Below are 22,569 nucleotides of genomic sequence, written 5' to 3'. Positions count from 1 at the left end.
TATTACCCTGACTTTGTTAAATAGGAATAATTATAAATATTTTACTTTCTGCAGAAAGATGTTCTGAGGAAGAGATAATAAACAAAATCATTGCAACTTTTTAAGAATCTTTCCATCAGTGATTTTAATGATTTTAAAAATAGAACCGGTTTCAGTTTGAGTAGGATTAAAAGGGGCAAGCAGAAGTTGAGAAGCTCTTCAAAGAACTAAAAATAATTAATGAACTTAAAGTAGCTCTGAGAATAGGTTATACTTTTCCAGAGTCTTTTTTTTTTTATTTTGGAGTTAGAGAAAGAAGATTAATTTGTTTGCAAACATATAAAACACCTTTATGCATGATATTAATTTTACCGATTAGAATCTGGTGATGAGGAAATTCCAGAGTATAAGGCCTACCAAAATGATATTAGAATACTTTATAAATACTAAGATGACTGCACTATGACTGAAAATTGATTGCCCCTTAGTTCTTCCCCTATCACTTATCATGAGAAACTTTATATCCTTCCAAAAAGAATTGTTGAAGGAAAATGTTGGATGTTTAGCAGCTAAGCAGCAAATCCTGTGAGTTAACTTACATAGAGGACTTTGTAAATCTTAAAGTGCTTTGTAAATGTCAGCTATTATAAATGTGATGGGGTTGTATTCCAAGTCCTGCTTACTCAGAAATCCCAAGACTTTCCTTTCTCAGAGGCCTATGAGTTAGCAAAGTTACTGCTTATCAGTGTCAGACTCCCAGGAAAGGAGTGCTTTACTGGGCATTTTTCCAGGGAAATTCTCCAGAGTTTCAGTCTAGTTTATTTTCAAATAAATATACTGACATTTGGGTCTAACAGAACCTTACTTCTCAGAAAATCAAAACTAGTCTAATGAATAGATTGGCTTATGGAAATATGAGAAGAAAACTTCTAACTAGGTCCAAAGCACATTAAAAAGAGCTTTTCTCACATGTTTTCAGTCTTTCTAGTTCAATCCAGGTCAGAAACAAGAAATGTAAAATGTTAACTAAATATTTCCAAATTGCCAGAAATCAAAAGAATCTTGAGTGGTAGAAACATATCTATGGAAATGCATTTTTAAACCCTTTCTTGCTTTTGAACCGTTTACCTTCTCAAGTTTGTTAGAAAGTGCTTGAAGCAGAATTTCCCTGGGGGAAACATTCTGAAGTAAAGATCTTTGTTTTTTTTTTTTGTTTGTTTTGTTTTGTTTTGTTTCTCTGTCTCTAGTTTTTTGGCACTGCTAATAAGAATTCCAGTGCATCTGATTAAAAGACATGCAAAATCATGTCTGTGTGAATTAGTTGGTCCAAACCAAACTAAACCCTTGACTTATCTTTTTCCTGTGAACATTTTTAATACTTTGATTTAATGAAAACAAACATTTTAGAGACATAGATAAAGAGATACATATGTAGGTATATATTCAGTTAAGAAAGAATTTTCCATTTTATTATCTTTCAAACAAGGAAGAATATTGTGCTTAAACCTTACTACTGGTTTAACTTTAAGTGGTGATAAATGATACCTTGATAGAAGCTTCTGAATACTTGGCTGTATCTTCATAGGTTAAAAAATTTGGCAGTAAAAGTTTTGGCCAAGTAAACATTGTAAGGAAATTGGTGTAGGAACTACACTGAACTATGTTCAATTTGGTCAGGGAATCCTTGCCTCATTTCATTAATATATGATATATAGCTGAGAACCATATAGCTGAGTTACTGACAATAGGCATTCTTAGGTTTTTACAAGGCACAAATTATCCTGATTATATCAAAAAAGAGAGTGGAAGAAGGGGTCAGGGAAAAGTGGAAATAAAACAAGCATTTTAGTATTTGATTTTTCCCCTTTTCACATCATTCTGGAACTATATTAATTCTGTTTCCCATTAGAGCTATGAATTTCACATTTTTTTTTTCATTTCAATACTTTTGTTCAATGAACTTACTCATTTTCAGTTTTAACTTCATTTAAAAAATCTGTTTTTTACAAAGGCCAGTCCCCCCCTCCCCAATCCACTTAGGCATGTACAATATTGATGAGAAGCTGGGTAAAATAAATGCTTTTTAAAAGTAGAATACTGAATTCTGATAATAAAAGGATACTGGCAGCTTTGGACCAAACCTGAAACATAACTGATTCTTTGTTTATCTGTGACACTTTTTGGAGCAAATTCTCTCTTCTGTGGGTGATACCACCAAACTCTCCAGTCTTCAGCTGCTCTAAGTGTTCTGAATCCCATTGTGGAAAATGTAGAAATGTATGTAGTTAATCAGCACTTCCTTCAAAATAAGGAGCTGGAAAGGTGATAGTGATTTTTATCTGCAAAGATTTAAATCTGCCCTTTTATAATGGGAAACAGAGCAGGAAAATTTAGAAAAAGCAAGTAAAAATCTGTAAACACTGATTTTCTCCAGGAAATTTTGAAATGTTTGGAACCATTCCTAGTTTTTCCTCTTCCTGAGTTGAGGCCTAAGGGAATGACTGAAGTGGTGGGAAGGGAGAGAAGAAAGACAGAAGAAAGGTGATAACTATGACCCTGAGCAGGTGGCAGATTTTATTTTTCTCTGTTGATCATTAAGGTTTCTTTATTTATTCATTCATTCACTAATTTGTTCACTTTGCCATTTGTCTATTATGTATATATTCATTTATTTCTGCATCTATTTAGTTTTGCACAAATCAGTGAGATTTCTTCTCCATAGTATTTAGAACTGGGAAGAACTTTGAAACTTATCTGGTCCAACTTTTACTTCACTCTTCTTCACTGATACCTCATTTTAGTGATGAATACATTTAGGTTCCCAAGGGTTTAGTAATTTGCCCAAGTTCACTCTGATAGTTAACAGTTAGAATCCAGGTCCTCTGATTCTGATCAATGTTTCTTCCATTATTCTATGGGAATAGGGAAGTACAAAATAAATTTAATATAAAAATGAATGTAGTAAAAGACAAAAAAAAGACACAAAAACAAAGATTCAAATTCTTATTAGGAGTCTCCCTAATCCTTTTTTCTGTAGAAATGTTATGATTCAAATGTGACTGATTATTGTGTAGATTGAAAGGGATCCTACAAGATCTTCAGAACATAATTTTTAGGTTGAATTGACAAAGATAAAGTCTGAGTGGTAAATGTAAAGTGTTCTACCTTCATTAAGAAAAGTCAAATTAATAAGTAAGACAAAATAGAAATGACTAGATAATGGTTTATCCTCTGATCCCCTCCTCCCCCAAAATATTTTGATATTTTGGTGGATTGTAAATCCATTTTGAATCAAGCAAAAGCTTGAGAAGGCTATCAGGAGAGTGAAGGGTCTGGAGTTCCTGCCATCCAATGATCTGTTTTTTTTTAAATAACTTAAGAGTTATTAATGTGGAACAGATATTCATTAAGCTTGTTCTACTTGGTTTTTGGCAGTAATAATAGAGGAAATGGATGAAAGTCACAATATGGCTAATTTAGATCTAATGTCAGGAAAAAAATCTTGGGGCTCTCCTTGCCTTACTGCTGACTCCCTCCCTGGGCCGATCATTTTAGGAAGGCTTGCAGCTATGTTTCATCCCATTCAAATTTGAATTCTTTTCAAAATCATCATCTCTTTACCTTTTCCAGTTCAATTACTAAATTAATTATTCAATAAATATTTATTATACACCAATTAAGTTTAAGACACTCTGATAAGCACTTGAAATACAAAATGAGGAAAAGGACAATTCCTTTGAACCAGCAATATCATTACTAGGTCTGATTCCAAATAACTCAATGATAGGGGAAAAGGACCTAATTGAACAAAAATATTTATAGCATCTCTTTGTGGTGGCAAAGAACTTAGAATTGAAGGAATGTCCATTAATTGGGAAATGGCTGAACAAGTGGTAATAAATAATTATAATGGAATATTATTGCATCATAAGAAAAGAACAAGATAAAAAATAACACCGTGGAAAGGCTTATATGAAGTGAAACAATGTGAAGTGAGCAGAACCAGGAGAACATTGCACGTAGTAACAATAAAGTATGATGACATATTGTGAATGACAACTACTATCAACACTGCAAGAAACCTGGACAACTCCAAATGACTTTTGATGAAAAAGATTATGCACTGCTATAGAAGGAACTTGTTAAGTCTGAATGAAGATTAAAGCATGCCAATCTACACTTTATTTCTTTCATGAATTTTTCTCTAATTTGAGCTATATGCGTCTCATTACATGACATTATGAGCATTGAAATATGTATCATATAATAACTCATGTACAACCTATATAATATTACCTGCCATCTTGAGTAAGGGTGAGGAATGGGAGGGAGGGAGAGAACATGAATCATAAAATGACAGAAAACAATTGTTAAACATTGGACTAAAATATAATCTGTAAAAAAAAAAAAAGATATTCCTGTTTCAAGAAGCTTGCAATCTAAGGGGAGAGACAGCGTGCAAATAAATATAGATAAGCAATCTCTATATGTAGAATAGTTAGATAGCACAGCAGAGTTCTGGATCTGGAGTCTGGAAGTTTTATCTTCCTGAATTCAAATATGGCCCCAGATACTAACTGCATGACCCTGGACAAGCCATTTAACACTGTTTGCTTCAATTTCCTCAACTATAAAGTGAGCTGGAGCAGTAAATGGCTAACCATTCCAGTATCTTTGCAAGAAAACCCCAAATGAGATCATGAAGAGTCAGAAACAACTGAAATGACTGACCAAAAATAACAACAAAGGATTTTTGCAAGATAAATAGGAAATAATTAACAAAGGGAAGGCATTGTAAATAACAGGAGTTCACAAAGTCATTTATCTATCTATCTATCTAACAATTAGATCTAACTAAACTGGAACAGCCTGCCTTGTGACATGGTAGGTTCTACCTCAGTGGAGTTCTTCAAATAGACTGGTTATATTATAGTTAGAATTTGCAGGGGTAGAAGCTGAAGTAGATGATGACAGAAGTGTTTTCCTGTGGAATTCAGTGATTCTTCCTTATATTGGCTATATTCTGCATTTCTTTAACCTGAAGATACAACTATGGGGGTGGAGTGAAGAGACATTCTTTTAATATCTTGTCCTATATTAGTTGGGGGCTTTCACAAAACTATGGGAAATTACAAATGTTTGGGTTGCTGAGTAGTTGAATTCAATGTTGAAAATCCTAGGATGAGGAAAATATCTCCTACGAATTCTCATCTCATGGGTATTCCCTTTAGAGATAAGGTTATCTGAACATGAAATCACATAACACATTAAAAAGGCAGAGGAAAAGATATTTCCATGGAAAAAAAATTTTATGGAGCTTCTTTGAAATAGTGATTCAAGCAGGAAAACCTCAAGGAGTTCATGTTATCCTGCATATGGAAACTTATAAACAAAAGAACAGATGTCCAATATCAAGAGTCATTCTGTGTTTCAGGAATATCTTGGATGTACATTCACATATCCATCTGCTACTGAAAACAGATAAATAAGCTCAATATTATGCAGATTTTCAAAGTAGAGCAGAGTTTTTTTAATGTTTAATACCACCAAGTTCATAAATTGCTAAAACAATTATATATATATATATAGAAAATTCATTTAACCAACCATTTTCCCCATATAATACTATTATCAGTCAGTTGAAGCAACTGATAACCATTTTAAAACAAATTAATCTCAAAAATAGAGAAAGGCATAATTAGGACATACACCAATATAGATGTCACTGAAATTGGTGGAGTTGGAGCTACTTCCATATATATAGTCTATGAGAGGAAGTATGTCATAATGGTTAGGAAACTGGTGGGGTTGAGAAGGCAAGTTCAAGTACTGCCTCAAATATTTATTATCTACATGCTTCTGTCATTTATATCTTCATGCTTCAGTTTCTTTATCTGTAAAATTAGACCCTCAACTTGATGCCTCCATGGTTCCTTCTAATCATAGCTCTGTGCTCCATTTTCACTCTGCTCATCTACACAGATCTTCGAAGCTAGCCTGATAACCACTGTCTTTACTGCTGATTCCACCATTTAATTTTTCTCTCAAAGATCTCTCTCTGAGGTTCACAAGTGGCTTTTTTCTTAATAATTTCTGCATCTTTTTCACTCAACTTAGGTCCATTGGCATTCTCCCACACATCTGCCAATAGCATTGTGAAAATTATAGCCTTCACTCATTTTCTTCCATATATACATTTTTCCTATATATACTAGGTGGAAAGGACTAATGGTTTATAATAAAGTGATTTATATATCTATAATATATTATATATTTTAAATTTATGACAAAATATATGAATTAAAAACTAATAGTTTTATTGTATTATGATCCATAAAGGATATATTTATTATTTTTACCCTTTTACATTTGTTTTCAATATCTCTATGTCCTAAGTATGGTCATTTTTTTATTATAAAACTTCCATGTGGTGCTGAGAAATTTGAATATACTTGTGCAATCCGCTTTAAGATGGAATAAGTCTTTTACCTTAGTTCCTCCTGAAATTCTTTTTTTTCTCTTTTGTTTATCTTGCTGTAAGACTTATCTAAAATGATAGAGGGGCAGTGAAGTTTTCTATAACTATTATGTTAACTTTTTATGTACTCTTGTAGTTCAATTAGTGTTTATTTTATGAATTTTGATGTTAAAATATTTGGTGCAAATAAATTTACTACAGAAACTGGTTTATTATGTTTGGCTATTTTTATCATTTTGTAGTTTCCTTTTTCCTTTTGTTGTTGTTGACTTTGAGCATTTAGTTTTATTTTCATACTATGGTTGCAAATCCTGCTATTTTTCGATTCACTTGATGCATATCATTTTTTTCCTTACCACTCATCTTTCAACATATTTCTTTAATTTTTAGAAGTGTTTTATATAATTTACAGATTGTGGGGTATTGTTTTCTAATGCAATCTGCCATCCCCCATTTTATTGGATTGTTTAATATATTCACATATAAAGAAATGAGATTTTCCTATATTCATCTCTAATATTGGATTTCCCCCAAGTTATGATTATCATCCTCTTCCAATGAAAACCCAATAATAAGCTTCTGTAATTATTTTAACATAAATTTTTTGATTACCCTATCCCCACTGACTTTCTTTCAGCCAAAAGCACTACACTTTTCATTTTTTACCCATTTCTTTTGTTGTAGATTTTTCTTATTAGTCCCTTTCCCTTTTTATATGTTTTTCTGCTTATTTAATTGTTTCCCCATATTTTTCTCTCAAGTAAATTGTTAGGCAATCCCCCTTTTCTTCCTCCTTCCTATCCTCCTCTTCAGGTAGTTTTTCTAAATAGTTTTTAAATTTTAATTTTCTGCAATTTTTATAGAAAATATTTTTATTCCTCATTCTCATTATTATTATTTTCTCTTTCTGACTATTATGGACTATCATTCTTTTGTTCATGGTCCTTATATTTATTTAGCCTTTTATATTTTCTATTTTCCTTATGGATTTTTAAAAAGTTAAATAATTACTTCATGTCCCTTTTAATGGTTTCTCCTACTGCCTTGCAGAACTTGCCTCCCATTCCCTTTTTTTCTGTTGCTACTCTCTTATAAAATACTAATATCTTCAGGATAAAGGCAAGATTATTTCACTATAGTAATATTCTTCCTATGTTTCTGATAATGTGGTTCATTATTAACATTTACCTTTCCCTTGACAATTCCCCCCATTTGTGTACTCATTTTTTTTTCAGAAAGGAAATCTATGAATTCTTTCAATTGGGTCTTTGTTTTCTGTGTTCCAAAATTCTGGGAAGATTTTTGGCAATATCTCAAATATTGTGTTTAGGTATTTTGACATGCTCTTCAAGGAGACCTTAACTTCTTAAGTTGCCTTTACACATCCTGTTATTTAGATCACTGTGTTCTGCCATTATGGAAAGGAATTTTTTTCTTTTAATATTATTGCTTTTTTGCTTCTCTTCTTCTTAATATTCCTTAATTTCTATGTATTTACATCCCCAGTCAGTTGTCTTCTCTTTTATTTCTTTGCTGTGACTTCAATTTTTCTAGTCTGCCAAATATTTTAGTTGTCCTGACCATGAATTTTGCTTTCGTAATTGCATTTCACTTTTAAATATTTCAGGAGGGAGCAGTGTGCTGTGATTCCATAGTCATCTCAAAATCCATATGGTCATTTGTCTCATTAGGGGGTGAAAAATTTTCCTTTGGAAATATTTATTCACAGATGTCTGAACTTTTTTACTATTTCTGGAGGCCATATTTCCTTCAGCTATTAATGTTTTCTCTTTTGATTTTTCTGCTTATGCTCAAAGTCTCTGAGTTTTTTTTTCTTTTGAGTACTTTGGTAATTTCCATCTATTTTTTCTTATTTTCTCCTGTTGCTCACCTTCTGATGAAGTTTACCCTGTGGGCTAGACTGGGTTTTGTTGGTTATATATAAGAATTCTAATGATTTATATGAATTTATTTTATATACTTAAACTTTTCTGATTTTTTTAAATTTCAAATGACTGTAGTTGAATCTTATGTGTTCTCTAAGTATATCATTAAATAATCTGTACAAATCAGTATTTTTGATTTCACTTTAACGTCAATAGTAGTACTGATAATAGGCATTATTGCTTTACTCCTGTTCTGACAGGAAAGGCCTCTAACATTTCTCCATTGTATATAATATTTGTTTTGGGGTAAAGAGAGATATTATTGCCTACATTAATAGAAGGATCATTTATTTCTATGATCCCTATAATTTTAAAATTATATTTAATGATATTCTTTTCTAAATCACTAAAATTTCCCTCAACATTTTCCCCATTCTCAGAGTTCTATCCCATATAACAAATAATATCTTATTGACAAGAGTAGAGAAAAAAATAGCAGATCTGGTGAATACATAAAAAGTCTTCAAATATAGTCAGTGTACTAAACTTGTACTTCAACCTCAGCATAGGAGCAAAGTAGGGGTGGCTTCTCAGCTTTCCTCTTTGGAGTCATGCATATTCTTTATAATTTTGTAACATCATTTAAAATTTTTATTTAGACATTCTTTCCATTTATATTATCATAGTCATTTGTATATTATTTTATTGGCTCTACATATTTCCTTCTTATGTCATATTTTATATATCTTTCCATACTTCCTTTTATTTATAATATGAACAATTTCTTACATGCAGTAAAATCCCATTACTTTCTAAAATGTAACATAATTTATTTAACTATTCCTCATTTGATGGGACCTACTGTGTTTCCAATTACTTACTACAACAAAAATGCTACTAAAATATTTTTGTGTATATCAATACTTTCTTCTTATCGGTGACATTTTTCATAAGGTTGTTTTTTTATTTTTCAGATTACAAGTCAGTATGACTTTCAATAATTATTTTCTGACATTGTGTGATCCATAGTCTCTCCCTCTCTTCCACCTTCCCCAAGATGGCAGATAATATAACATATAATATATATTCATTATTATACAATACATATGTTTATGTTTGTGAAAGAAGACATATATAGCTTACATTAGAGAAAAATTCATGGAGGAAATAAAGTATAGAATGATATGCTTAGATCTACATCCAGACTTCATCAGTTTCTCCTATGGTGGTGGATAGCCTCTTTCATTTTGGGCTCCTTGAAGTTATGCTGAATCCTTGCATTTCTGATAATAAGCTAAATCATTCACAGTAGGTCATTGTACTTTACTGCTATTACTGTGTACAAGGTTTTCTTGCTTCTGTTCACTTCACTTTGCATCACTTCAAATTAATCTTTCCAGTATTTATTTTTGTATGTGTGATCACCTTGTTCTTTTCTTATGGTGCAATAGTATTCCATTACAATTATATACCACAACTTGTTCATCCATTCCACAATTTGCAGGTCTTTTTCAATACAAAGAGAGATGCTATTAATGTTTCTGTACAAGTAAAACCTTTCCCCCTGTCTTTGATCTCTGTGGGATACAGACCTAGCAGTAGTATTGTTGGGTCAAAATTTCTTATGATTATTAAACATTTTGTTACTAACTTTTGACTATTCATCTACTGATCAATGGCTTTTGGTTATACATATGCATATAATATAGATATAATATGTATTTATTTGATTTTGAACTAGTAGCTTAATCTCAATTTGCCTCGGTTTTCTAAATTGTAAAATAAGGATAATAATTACATCTATGTCCAAAGATTGTTGTGAAATTCAGCCAAGCTGGTTCTTCTTATTTGGTCAGTTCTATTGATACATTTCCCTGCATTTTAACCAAATACAAAAATATTTTGATGATTCCTACTGGTTAATATGTTCTGATGTCTGCTAGTATTATTTCTTCTTCATTCCTGCCTTTTCCCATCATTCTCCTTGATAATGTAGATCTTTTGTTTCTCCAAAGGAATTCTATTACTATTTTATAAGGTTTTATAAAAGATTCCTTTGTTACTTTGATTTGAAAATATTTAATTAAATGTTAAATGATATAGTATTGTAGTTTTTATTATGTTGCCATTGATTAACCATGTATAATAAATGTATTTAAAGTTATTTAAGATATTCTTGATTTCTTAAAGGACCAGTTTATAATAGAATTATGGAAAGAGGAAATACTTTTTTTATTTATTAATACTACTAGAACCTAAAATTAAGTAGCTAGAAAATTATCTAACTCAAAGCATGAAATAGAGTTTAGGCTGACCTCAGAGATGCCAGGGACATTTAATTTCACCTAGTTTTTGTAATGGGTTCATCTAAAGTTTTTGTTTTGGGTTCTCCAAATTCTATCAAATATTTTTAATGATTTTATTTTTTAAAGATCGCATGCCATTATATTCTTCAGTAATCATTTTCTAACATTTTGAGGTCCATGTTCTCTCCCTCCCAACTCTTCTCCCTCTTCAAGATAGCAGGTAATATTATATGGGTTGTGCCTGTGTTATCACACAATACATATTTCCATGTTCATTGTGTTGTGAAAGAAAACATATATGGGTTAAGGAAAAATGTCTGGAGGAAATAAAATGAAGAATGATATATTTCAATTTAGCATTCAGTCTTCATCAGTTCTTTCTACAGTAGAAGAGAGGTTTTTTCAACATGAGTCGCTTGGAGCTATCCTGGATCCTTTCATTGATGATAATAGTTAAGCCATTCACCTTGATCATCATACTTTATTGCTTTTACTCTGTATATCGTTCTCCTGGTTCTGGTCACTTTATTTTTCATTACTTCATATAAATTTTTTGAATTTTTGTGATCATTTTAATCATTGTTTCTTATGACCTTCAAATGATATTAAATGTCATATTTATCTGCTGCTATACATCTTAAATAGATTTACCTAGGATCAGCCTCTTTCTGGAAACTGCCTATGTATAGATTGTGTACTGGTACTCTTTTCTGAACATTATATAATATAAACTCATAAAGACTCAATAGAGGGGCATGATCTTTTCATCTTTCTCCTCTGCTATATGACAATACAATTTTAAAACTTTTTTTTCAGATTTTGGATTTTGTTTTCAACTGACAAATATTTTATGTTTATTTTTGCTAGATTGATACATATTTTATATGTTTTATAATTATTATGAATGGTACTTTCTGCTACTGCCACTTGGGTTCAGTTATTATGTAGAAAAGCCATTGATTTTTGTGGTTTATTTTCTACTATTCAACTTTATTTAATAATAATTTCCTCTTTGTGCCAATAATCTCTCATGATTTATTCCCATCCTTCTGGGTGTCAGTTGTCGCTAAGAGCTCTAATTTCCTTTCTCCAGAGGCAAGATGCTATCCATGAAGGCACAAGAATGTATTAGTAGTAGTGTTTTCTAATCCTTAAATCCATGCAAATTAAGATTTCTCCCTTTTTTCTCCTATTTCAGTCCCTCCCTTTGCTCCCTCATTTTTTTCTCCTTTAGTTCTTTCTTCCAGAGAGACTATAGGAGCTACTTCCCTTTCATTGTTTATCATTGATTTGAGGTATGGATATTCCTCAATATCTTCTCTAGTATCTCCCCCCTTTTATATGCCCTCCCATTCTGAAGTCTAGTCTCATTATTGATAAGTAATGGATTATGAAATTCAGTTGATGGTGTGTCAGGCTTGTATCTCAACCATCAGTTCTTTTATTTAAACTTAACTTTTATCTGTGTCATCTTGTGTATTTCTAGAATGAAATCTCTTAAAGTTCCTTCTGTTTCTGTCATTCTTGTCATCATGGTTATTGTTGCCATCGTTGTTATTACTGATGTTCTTGTTAATCCTCTAGATGGCTTCTCTTTTTTGTTGTTTTACCACCCTTTTTTTTGAGAGAGATTCTATTTCATGACTGGTTTATTCTTTTATTTTAATTTTTTAACCTTTCTTGTGTATTTTGGTGTTGTGGATATTTACAAAGTAAATAATCTGCTCACTTTTGATTTTCTGCTTTCATGATTCTTATTTCTCCCAATCCATCTGAGAATATTCAGCTATGATTCCTTGCTCTCTTGGGGATCTGTAGATATCTCTCTGATTCACTTTCCTTTTATAATATTAATTCATAGATGTCTAGACTCAGTTAACTGACATAGAGGCAATATTCTCTTCTTTTATTGGTATTTTCCCTATTGTTTTTCCAGTTATGTTAAAAATTTTAATTGTTTTCTTCTGAGATCTCATTATTTCAGTAGTTTTTCCTTTTATGCCTCTCTTATTCACTTTCTAACTCATTCCTCTTTGATGGAGATTTCTCAGTGGATAAAATTCCTATTATGCTGCAGAATTCATGCTTCACTGGCCTTTGACTTTTCCCTAAGAAACTTATGCAGGGTCAGAACTGACTTTATTTGGATATGAATATTCTTTCTGTCAGACCTGTTTGAATCTAGTTGTGACAGAACTTGTGATGCTGCTAACTCAGGTAGAGTAAGGTTCCCATTTTCATATACCTTCTTCTGTGAATGGTATACAGTGATAGAGGATCTCTGAGTTGAGTTGTGCCAGTCTGCCAAAGCATGGAGTCTGATGACAGCTTCTGGGGAGTGTTCTTAGTGAGTATGTTAAGGATGAGAGATTAGCCTTCTCTCTTGTTAATTCATATTTTAAATTTCTTATCATTTTATAGTAGTGTTGGCAAAGCTGTGGCTTGGGTTCTGGACAGGGTTTCTCCCCTTACCCCGTCCATGTGCCTGAGGATATTTCTCACATCACCTTCCCCTCTTCCCAGAAGCCCAATTGGAGTGCTTCCTCCCTCCCCTGTCTGGAGTAAGGTTGGGTGGGGGTCAAATGTGGTGTTAGGGTTGCAGTTTGGGCACTTGGCCTCTAAAAAGTTCACCATCACTGTATTAGAGGGTAGAAAAAGCTGCAGTTGATGTCCATTTCTTGAGAAGCCTGTCTTACTACTTCATTAACTCAGTTTGATTCACTTTCATGTGTACCATATTCTCCTCCTGCTCCCTACAATTCCACCTTTCACTTCCAGATGTTTTCTAGTTTCTTGTGTTTTATCTTCTCTTATTAAAATGTAAGCTCTTTGATTATAATCAGTCTTGCTTTCTTATGTTTGTTTTCCCAATGATTAGCAAAGTGTCTGATCTAGAGTAATGTATCTTTTCCTATCACCTATTATCTATCATCTGACTCTACATATTTCTAATCTACTCAAATATCAACTGTATTTTTATTTTCAACAACTCCCTCCTTGCTGTGCTCTCCATAGTTTCAGACAATGTTTTTGTCTTTTTGCAACAAAATGAAGCCTATACATTATTTGCTTTCAGAAAGTACAAAGGATATCTATTGCAAAGAAGAGAGATAGCTGCTTTTATTTGTTAAAATGACTTACCCTTTTGAAAAGAAACTATCACTTGCTTTTTAAGTACAGACATTGAATAGAACTGTCTTCTTAATAAAATAAACTGCCTCACTATTTTATGCTGTTATGAATTAAATAATTGCTTTGAATCTGTTTTGAATAATAGCATCACCATTCTTTTTCCTTTATAAATATGGGTTATACTGTTTGTTGGGCAACTTGCTGGCTCTGAAAGAGCCAAGTGTAGGAGAGTCATCTGTGTTAACATTTGCCTTTACAAGGCATTTATAAGTTCATTAACTAACTCACCTTCATAAATTTAAAGAACTTGTTTTTCAGCCACACTTCTGCATTAGTGTCAGTACATATTAATGACTTAAAATGAGCTATGAATAATTTACATTTATTATAGTTGGTAAATTGCCAATGGTATTTTTGAGTTTTATCTTGTAGTGTATATGCTTGCATATGTGTGTATAAATATATATATATGAGTATTTATGCTTTTATAGATGTCTAACCATTTATATTTATCATTCTGTATATATCAGCACATTGAGAGACTTGTCTACTTAGGGAGTATCTATAGATAAGAGGTAGATACATATATATACATATATATATGCAAACATATTAGAATGATTATTAGCCTGGTAATTAAAGAAATATAATTATATATTAACATAATGGACATACACTCACATATATATGTCTGTGTACATATATATGTATATATAAAAACCCAGCTATAGATAGGTAGGTAGATAGATAGGCAGACAGACAGACTGACAGATAGATAAATAAATACTTCCTAAATTCCAAAGCTAATCATAGGCAATGTGTATGGAAAATAAATGTCTCTTTCATCTCTAAACCTGTATGGCAACATTTATATTTTTCAGAAAAAGGGACTTAAACTGTCTGGCAGTTATATAATCTGATATTTATTCATAACTTTAATTTACTTCTAATATACCTAGCATATTCTAAAATACTTATTTTAATCAAAACTAGATGTTTTGATGTTCATTTTTGAAAATCTAGTCATTTCCATTTAAGTTATTAAATCCACTCTTCTTTTTTTCATTTTCCTCCCTCTGGCTTTCATGAATAATAATCAAAATGTTGAAGTAAAACAAAAAAAATCATTTTATAACATACCCAACTCACATAAGTATAATATATTTTAAAGAAATATGTTTTCAGTTTTTAACTAGTTCAGGTAAAACACAGGATCACAGATCTAAAGCTAAAAGGAATCTTAAAAACCATCTAGTCTAACATCTTTGTTTTAATAGCTGAGGAAAATGCGGTCTAAAAAAATGAAGTTCCAATGCGGAATATGAACCAAAATTCTCCAATTCTAGAGGAAATACTCTTCCCAATGTACCATGCTGCTAAGTTGTTAATAGCATTATGGGATGTTAATATCACTTTATTTATCTCAATAGTAAGACAAATGCTATTTGAGAAATCAGTGATGCTTATTGCAGTAAAGCTATTGGTTCTTTCTGCTTCAGAAGTCTATTACCTCTCCCATCCAGATAGATGCTTAGACTGCTCTTTCCTTTTTCTGACATCCTGTTGAATACTTGATCAATACCACATTATTTTACACTTAACTATTCTTTGCTTTATTTATATGCCTTAATTTGATACTGTATCTGGGGTGTAAGATCTTTGAGGACAGGGGTAGTTCTTAATCATAGTATCTGCTAGGTAGGAAAGTCTTAAGAAATTAATTGTCTCTTGGTCTGTGTTTTTTTCTTTTGGTCATGCTGTCTTTACAGCTCTGAATGCTTAGTATTGTTCCATTCTATTCAGTTGTTTACTGATGCACTAGGATAATGCAACACATTCAGAGTTAAGTAATTAGAGGATATAGTCAAAATGGAATTTTAAATGTATATAGTTCATTTCCAATGAAAACTTTACAAAACAGATTGAGGATCTGACAAAGGCAATGTCCTTCCTGGGCAAGGATAGATTTATTGAATGAAAGATATTTTGGGAGAATGGTGAGGAGAAAGAGAGACAGACAGACAGACAGAAAGACGGGAGAAAGAGAAAAGAGGAAAGGGACAGAGGCATCAAGTCAGTCATAGAGTGTGTGTGTGGGGGAAGCATTATAATGTGGTTTGAGCATAGAGCAGGAAAGCTACTGGGACTCCAAGAGTGTGGAACCTAGGGGTCTCCCCTAGGAAAAGGGAATTATTTCTGAAAAAGACTGTAGTTTATATGAATCAGGACCTAGAGGTATGGAGATGAAGGCCAAGTAGTGGAGTAAAACTGTTGAACATTGGTGACTATGGGCTTGCAAATCATGTGAAGGTAGCAAGAAGTGGCATATTACATTAAGTGTTGGGCCTGGATTCTAGAAAACATGAGTTCAAATCTATCCCCAGACACAATCTTGAATGACCCTGGGCAAGTCACCTCATCCTATTTGCCTCAGTTTTCTTATGTGTACAATGAGCAGGAGAAGGAAATGGCAAACTACTCCAGCATCTTTACCAAGAAAATTGGGTAATGAACATTGGATGCTACTGAACTGACTGAACAACAATGAAAAGACCATCCAATTTCAGATGTCTAATAGGCAGATGGAGATGTTCGAATGGAGTTGATGAGACAAGTTAGGACTATAAAAATAGATCTGGGAATTATTTACATACTTGAAACCAAAAAAAAATGTAAAGTCACTAAAATAGTATAGATCAAAATGGATGGCCCACAGACATCTCAAAATCCACATATCTTAAACTAAACTCATCTTTCCCTCTACTCTTCCATCTTCTAAACTTCCCTCTGCTCTCAAAGATACTGCTATCCTCCTAATTATCACTTATATCATCCTCAACTCATTCTCTTTCACTCTCCATATCCAATCAGTTGTCCTCTTATCATTTTACCTCCTCATTTTGACACTGTTGCTACCCTACTACAAGTTTTAATCACTTCAAGTCTGTGCTCCTGCAATAGCGTGGTTGGTGGGTCCTCTTATTTTCCCCACTCTAATTGATATTCCACTTATTTATCAAAGTGATCTTTCTAAAGTACAGATTTGGCTATGTCAAATGTCTACTTAATCAATCAGTTTCAGTGGCTACCTATTATCTCCAGGACTAAATGTGAAATTCTCTTTTTGGTTTTTAGAGTAATCACAAATCTGGACCCTTCATGCTTCTCTGGTCTTATTATACTTTCTTTCTTCCAACTACTCTGAATTTCACTCCAAATATTTCCTCAGTCTACAATTCTGTCCTTCCTCTTTTCCATCTCCTATCTTCCTTGGCTTCTCTAAAATGTCAGCTTAAAACTACCTCTGGAGGAAGCCTTTTTCTGATCTCTTTAATCTTAGTGCCTTCCTTCTAATATTATAAGTAATTTATTCTGTATATCTCTTTCTGAACTTAAACTTTTCCCATATTTCTTGTTGATACAATTTTCAATAATTGTTTTCTGACATTTCAGGAGCTATGTTCTTTGTCTCTCTCCCATCCTTCTCCCTTCCCTAAGAAAGCAGATAATATGATATAGGTTATATATGTGTTATTATTCAATATATTTCTATTTTCATCATGTTGTGAAAAAAGACACATATATCTTACACTAGAGAAAACTTCATGGAGGAAATAAAGTGAAGGATGGTGTGTTTCAATCTGCATTCAGACTCCATTAGTTCCTTCTATGGTGACAGATAGCCTTTTTCATTATGAGTCCCTAGGAGTTGCCCTGGATTCTTGCATTGCTCATAATAGCTGCATCATTGACAGCTGATCCTAGGATATTGTTGCTATTACTAAGTACAGTCTTCTCCTAGTTCTGCTCACTTCACTTTGCATCACTTTATATGTCTTTCCAGATTATCCTGTATATAACTTGTCAGTACATTGTTTTCATGTTGTCTCTTTCCATTAGAATGTGAGCTCTTTGAAAGTAGGAGCTGTTTTGGCCTACTTACAGAAATCCTAGCACTCAGAAGAATGCCCAGGACTTAGTAGGTATTTAATAATGCTAGCTGATTGATTGAATCTTGATTCTGGAATAGTCAGCCTCTAATCCACAAGTGAAAATGCAGGGATAGCCCAAAGAAGCAATATACCAACACACTGTGATTTGGGAGAGCCACTGACAACTAGGGAAATCTGGAAAAATTCCTTTAAAGGTGATGGCACTGAAGTTGTTCTTGGAGAGAGCCAGGCATCCCTAGAGGTGGAGAACTTTTTGATCATGAGGAGACAGCTTGTGCAAAAACATGAAGAAAGAAGATGGAATGTTGTGTTTAGATGCTGACTTGTGCTATTTCAGTATAATCCAACAGTTTAGTCCATTTCTGATTTTTTCTATATCTAAGTGAAAAGACTACAGATGCAAGGCTGTCCACTTTCCCAGCAACACTCACAAATATTTTCCTTCTGTAACAAACTAATCCTGTGACTCAGTGTCTCACCCAACAGATGTTACTCATCATGAGACCTCACAGCTGCAATTCAGATTTTATTGCTGTTACCTTTTCTCAGTGAGTGGTCACTCATTTAAAACCAAGAGATCAGAAGTGTTTATATATATATCAGATGTTGTAAGGAAAAAGGAAAATCACCAATGTATCAATTTTTTAATTAAAATATGTGTCTCCATCTATTTAGAGGAACCTGATGTCAATCAAAAGTCTGTGGCTAGGGGCATACACAGGTGAAAAATCAGTAGCACTAGCTGTATCCATGAAAATGATGTGGAATGATAATTTCTTGAGTCTAATCATACAAAGCAATGTAGCAAGAGCAATGAATAGCAAATACATGGATAACCCAGCTGATGCCCCGAAATTCATAACATATGAAAACACCTGGAGGAAAGACTAGAGTGAATCAGGTAGATTCCACTCTGGTGGATTTATTGAAAGACAAGGGCTTATAGGCTCAAAAGGTATGAATGTGTTATCATCTGCACAAATTCATTGAATATACCAAATGTAATCAATGTGAACTGTCAATACATATAATTTAATCCTTTCATTTTCCCCCCTTGCAAGTAAAAAGTTATAGTTTTATGGGCAGGATTTAGGATCTGAGTTATTTTGTAGAATATTTCAACTCTACTTCACCTTAAATGTATTTACTAAAATAGGAGGGAGTAAGGCATAGTGCAAGGGCACTAATTTTGAAATCAGAGGATGTGCCTTGGATGCTTATTATCTGCATAAATTAAACAAGTCATAATTCTCTGCACTTCAATCTCCTCATCTGTAAAACAAGGGGATTGGATTCAATTACTTCTTACATTCCTTTCAACTCTATATTATGATCCTATTTTGTAACACTGAAGAAGCTAGTTGAAACCAGAAATTTCTGTAAAATGTTGTCTACATATAACCGAACAATTTCTTTGGTAGACATTTTCTGACAAGATCTTTTTTACCACATGGTGAAAGTCTCTGTTTAAGCTGATCTATAATGTGAGTATTCTCAAAAATGAGCTCCTGAAATTGTAAGAACATTCTTCAGGGGACGTGGAAAATGATGAAGTGTTTGATCAGCCCATTTTTAATATTTTAAAGTTCAGAATATTAGCTTTCTTGGGCTATCTATGAATGTGAAATCAGTAAAATGATGGCATGATCTATTCATTTATTTCAGTTTTCTTCATATCTACATTAATCTGATTTTGATTAGATATGATTTAGAAAGGAGTATCAGTTGATCAGCATGTCAACAAGGCTCTTGTGGGGCTTAGCTATGCAACACAGACATATCTCTATGACTATAAATTATATAAATAAGAATTTTATCTGTTCAATTGAAACCATAATCTGTGAGAGAGTTGTGGCACCCATAACTCACATTTGGGGAAACCCAGACACAACTATGCCTCAATTATATTTTAAATAATTTACTCCATTAACTTCAGTGGATAGACAATGAGAGAAACTAATCCTTTGGTGATCAATACCCTAGTATCCAATGGGGTCTACATGAGATCAGAACCCTTCATGTAATGGTTGAGAAGGAAGGAAAAAAGAAGGAAATAAGTGTTTATTAAGGGTCTATTATGTGCCTGGTGCTAAGTGCCTTATGGATGTTATAACATTTGATCTGTCAGCAACCATTGGAGGTAGTTGTGATTAGTATCTTTATTTTATAGCTGAAGAATCTTAGGCAAACAAAGATGAAGCATCTTGCCTGGGTCAGTAAATTTCTGAGATCAGATTTAAACTCAGATCTTTCTTATTTCAGGATCAGTGCTCTATCTGCTTTACCAATTTGTACCTCTTACACTCTTTATATCTTCTGCCCTTTTTAAGCATGGGTTTTTCCAATGTACATATTTGTCATCATTACCCCTGAATCAATTATGCCATTAACTGCTTTGTGCTTTGAGAGGGACATTTGTATAAGTACCCTTTTTTCCTGTGCCTCTAAGATAAAGATGACCCATTTGACAATTTTATTTCCCTTTCTTATAGATGCTTTCTCAATGATGGACTTTCCTGAAAGAATAAAGCAACTAATCTTCTGTGGCTATGCATTCAAGCAATGTCTACTATGTTTCAAGGATAGCACTTTTTTGAAATATGGTCAAGATTTCACTTCTCAGAGTGATTTTTATTTGGCCAAGGAGCAAAAAACTGAAATTTGACCAGAATTCTATCAAGTTGAAGGAAATAAACCATGATGGAAAAGGGCCAATTTTTAGGAAAATGGAGGAGCACTGGAAGTCATATGTTCTAATGTATTTTACAGATAATTATACTGAAGCCTTATGAAAATAACTAGCTGGGATAAGAAACTAGGTTTCTTGATACCCCATTCAGGGCTCTTTTGACTATTCTACAATGTCCTTTTTCATCCAGTTGCCATTCTCTTATACAAAAGTGAATCATCTCTGTGGAATCTTTGCAAAGATAAATATTCTTACAAGGCAGGCACACACATGTAGAAAGTAGAATTATTAAGGATAAATGGAATTAGAGAGACTGAAACAGGTTAAAAGATGGAATGCCTTGAGTTTTGGAAGCACGAGAGATATGTTTTCTTGTCAGGTTTTGGTGCTTATTAGTGATGATTTGTTTTAAAATATGGGAATGACCCATGGCAAAATTGTGAAATCAGCAAAGTTTGATTTCCTTGGCCTTTCACTATTTCTTCTGGTGATTCCTCAAACTTTGGGGGATTTCTACTCTTCCAAGTGTACTGAGTCTTCATTCTACTCCCTTGGTTTTGCAGGCTTCCCCCCTTTTATGGATCACCCATAACTGCTGATAATAGTAGCATTCTTTTTTCCCCCTGAACATCTTTCTTTACCATCTTTCTTATCAAAACTAACTTATGTACTAAGTCCTTTAACTTTTTGGCATGTATCACTTGGAAAATATTTAATAAAGTACTCATGCTGCTAATGACCAAAGACAAGTCCAAGACATTATTCCTTCAAGGGCTATTCTGTTTTAATAGAAACTTGAATAAGGCATTTATTTTTCATTTGTCTTAGTCATGTCTAACTTTTTGTGACCCCCATCTCCTTCTCTACTTTTTTATTTTAATTTATAGATTAGTAAACAAAGGAAAACAAGATTTAGTGACTTACCCAAGCTCACATTTTTTAAGTGGTAAGCATCAGAGGCCAGATTTGAACTCAGGAAGAGGAGTCTTTTTGACTCCATGACTGGCACTGTGCTACTTAACTGCACTTTGATCATGAATAACTGCTAAAATTTACGTGTAAAGAAGCCATCTTCAAATGGGATATGAGTAGTAGGGTTGCCAAAAGAGGTAGCAAAAGGGTTAGCATAATGTTTTTTAAAGAAGAGCTTAAATATCTCTGTGAAAGATACAAGGTAATGTCCCTTTTGGCTATGAAAAATCTGGTTAATGAAAGGAGTCAGGAAAATAACTTGAATAAATAAAATCTTATAAAATATCATTGTGAAGGTTGTGTCTCCTCATGCCATGTTTATATGTGTTCCCACTCTCTTCATAGAAAATGAGTACATTGTTGGAAGAACATGACCTGATCTACAATGATTAGAGTGTGAGGTTTGAACTATTCCTGCCTTTGCCTTATGAGGAATATCTGTGAAGTACTGATTATTTTACTTTTTCCTTATTGTGACTCTTTGCCTCTCAATCATAAAACTGTATGGTTCCCAGATAGAGATATAAAATGAAGCTTGGTTCCAGGTCATGCATGGAAAATTAATACATTTCTTATATGCTTGATTCTGATTACCTGGGGGAAAGATGTGTAAGCAGTCAAAGGCTAAGAATCATTCATTTTTAACTTGTACAGTGCTCTAAACTTCAATGATTCTGAGCACCTGAAGACAATGGAGCAAAAAATTACATGAAAATTCAGAAAAGGAATTTATTTTCAAAGAATGAAATCCACAGTGACAAATGATATTGACCTAAATAAGTGACATCTATTATTTCTCTGAAAAATGATCAATTTCAATGTAATAGTTTAAAAAGTAAACTTTTAGCCTTTGAATTAGAATGAACTTTTTGTACTCTTTACCTTTTCTTTTTAACTAGATGATTTGCTATTTAGCTCATTTAAAGTTTCAAGGTAAAAAGTATCTCTGGCTTTTCTAGTTTGACTGAAAGTAATTCCCATGCCTGGATAATTTTCCCTGTATCTCAAGTCTTTAACACCATTCTTGTCAATAGCTCCCCATTCACAAGGTAGTCAGCAATCCCACCCTCTGAAATTTGTATTCACTAGAAATCTCTTTAACAGATAATCTGTTATCCAGTTAAAGTACTGGTTACTTAACTGTAGAGAAAGGATTGCTGGGGAAGATACCACC

The sequence above is a fragment of the Monodelphis domestica genome, chromosome 4 (genome assembly GCF_027887165.1).
Source record: "Monodelphis domestica isolate mMonDom1 chromosome 4, mMonDom1.pri, whole genome shotgun sequence".
NCBI lineage: Eukaryota > Metazoa > Chordata > Mammalia > Didelphimorphia > Didelphidae > Monodelphis > Monodelphis domestica.
The sequence above is the reverse complement of the archived record's forward strand: the minus strand, read 5'-3'. Positions refer to the sequence as shown.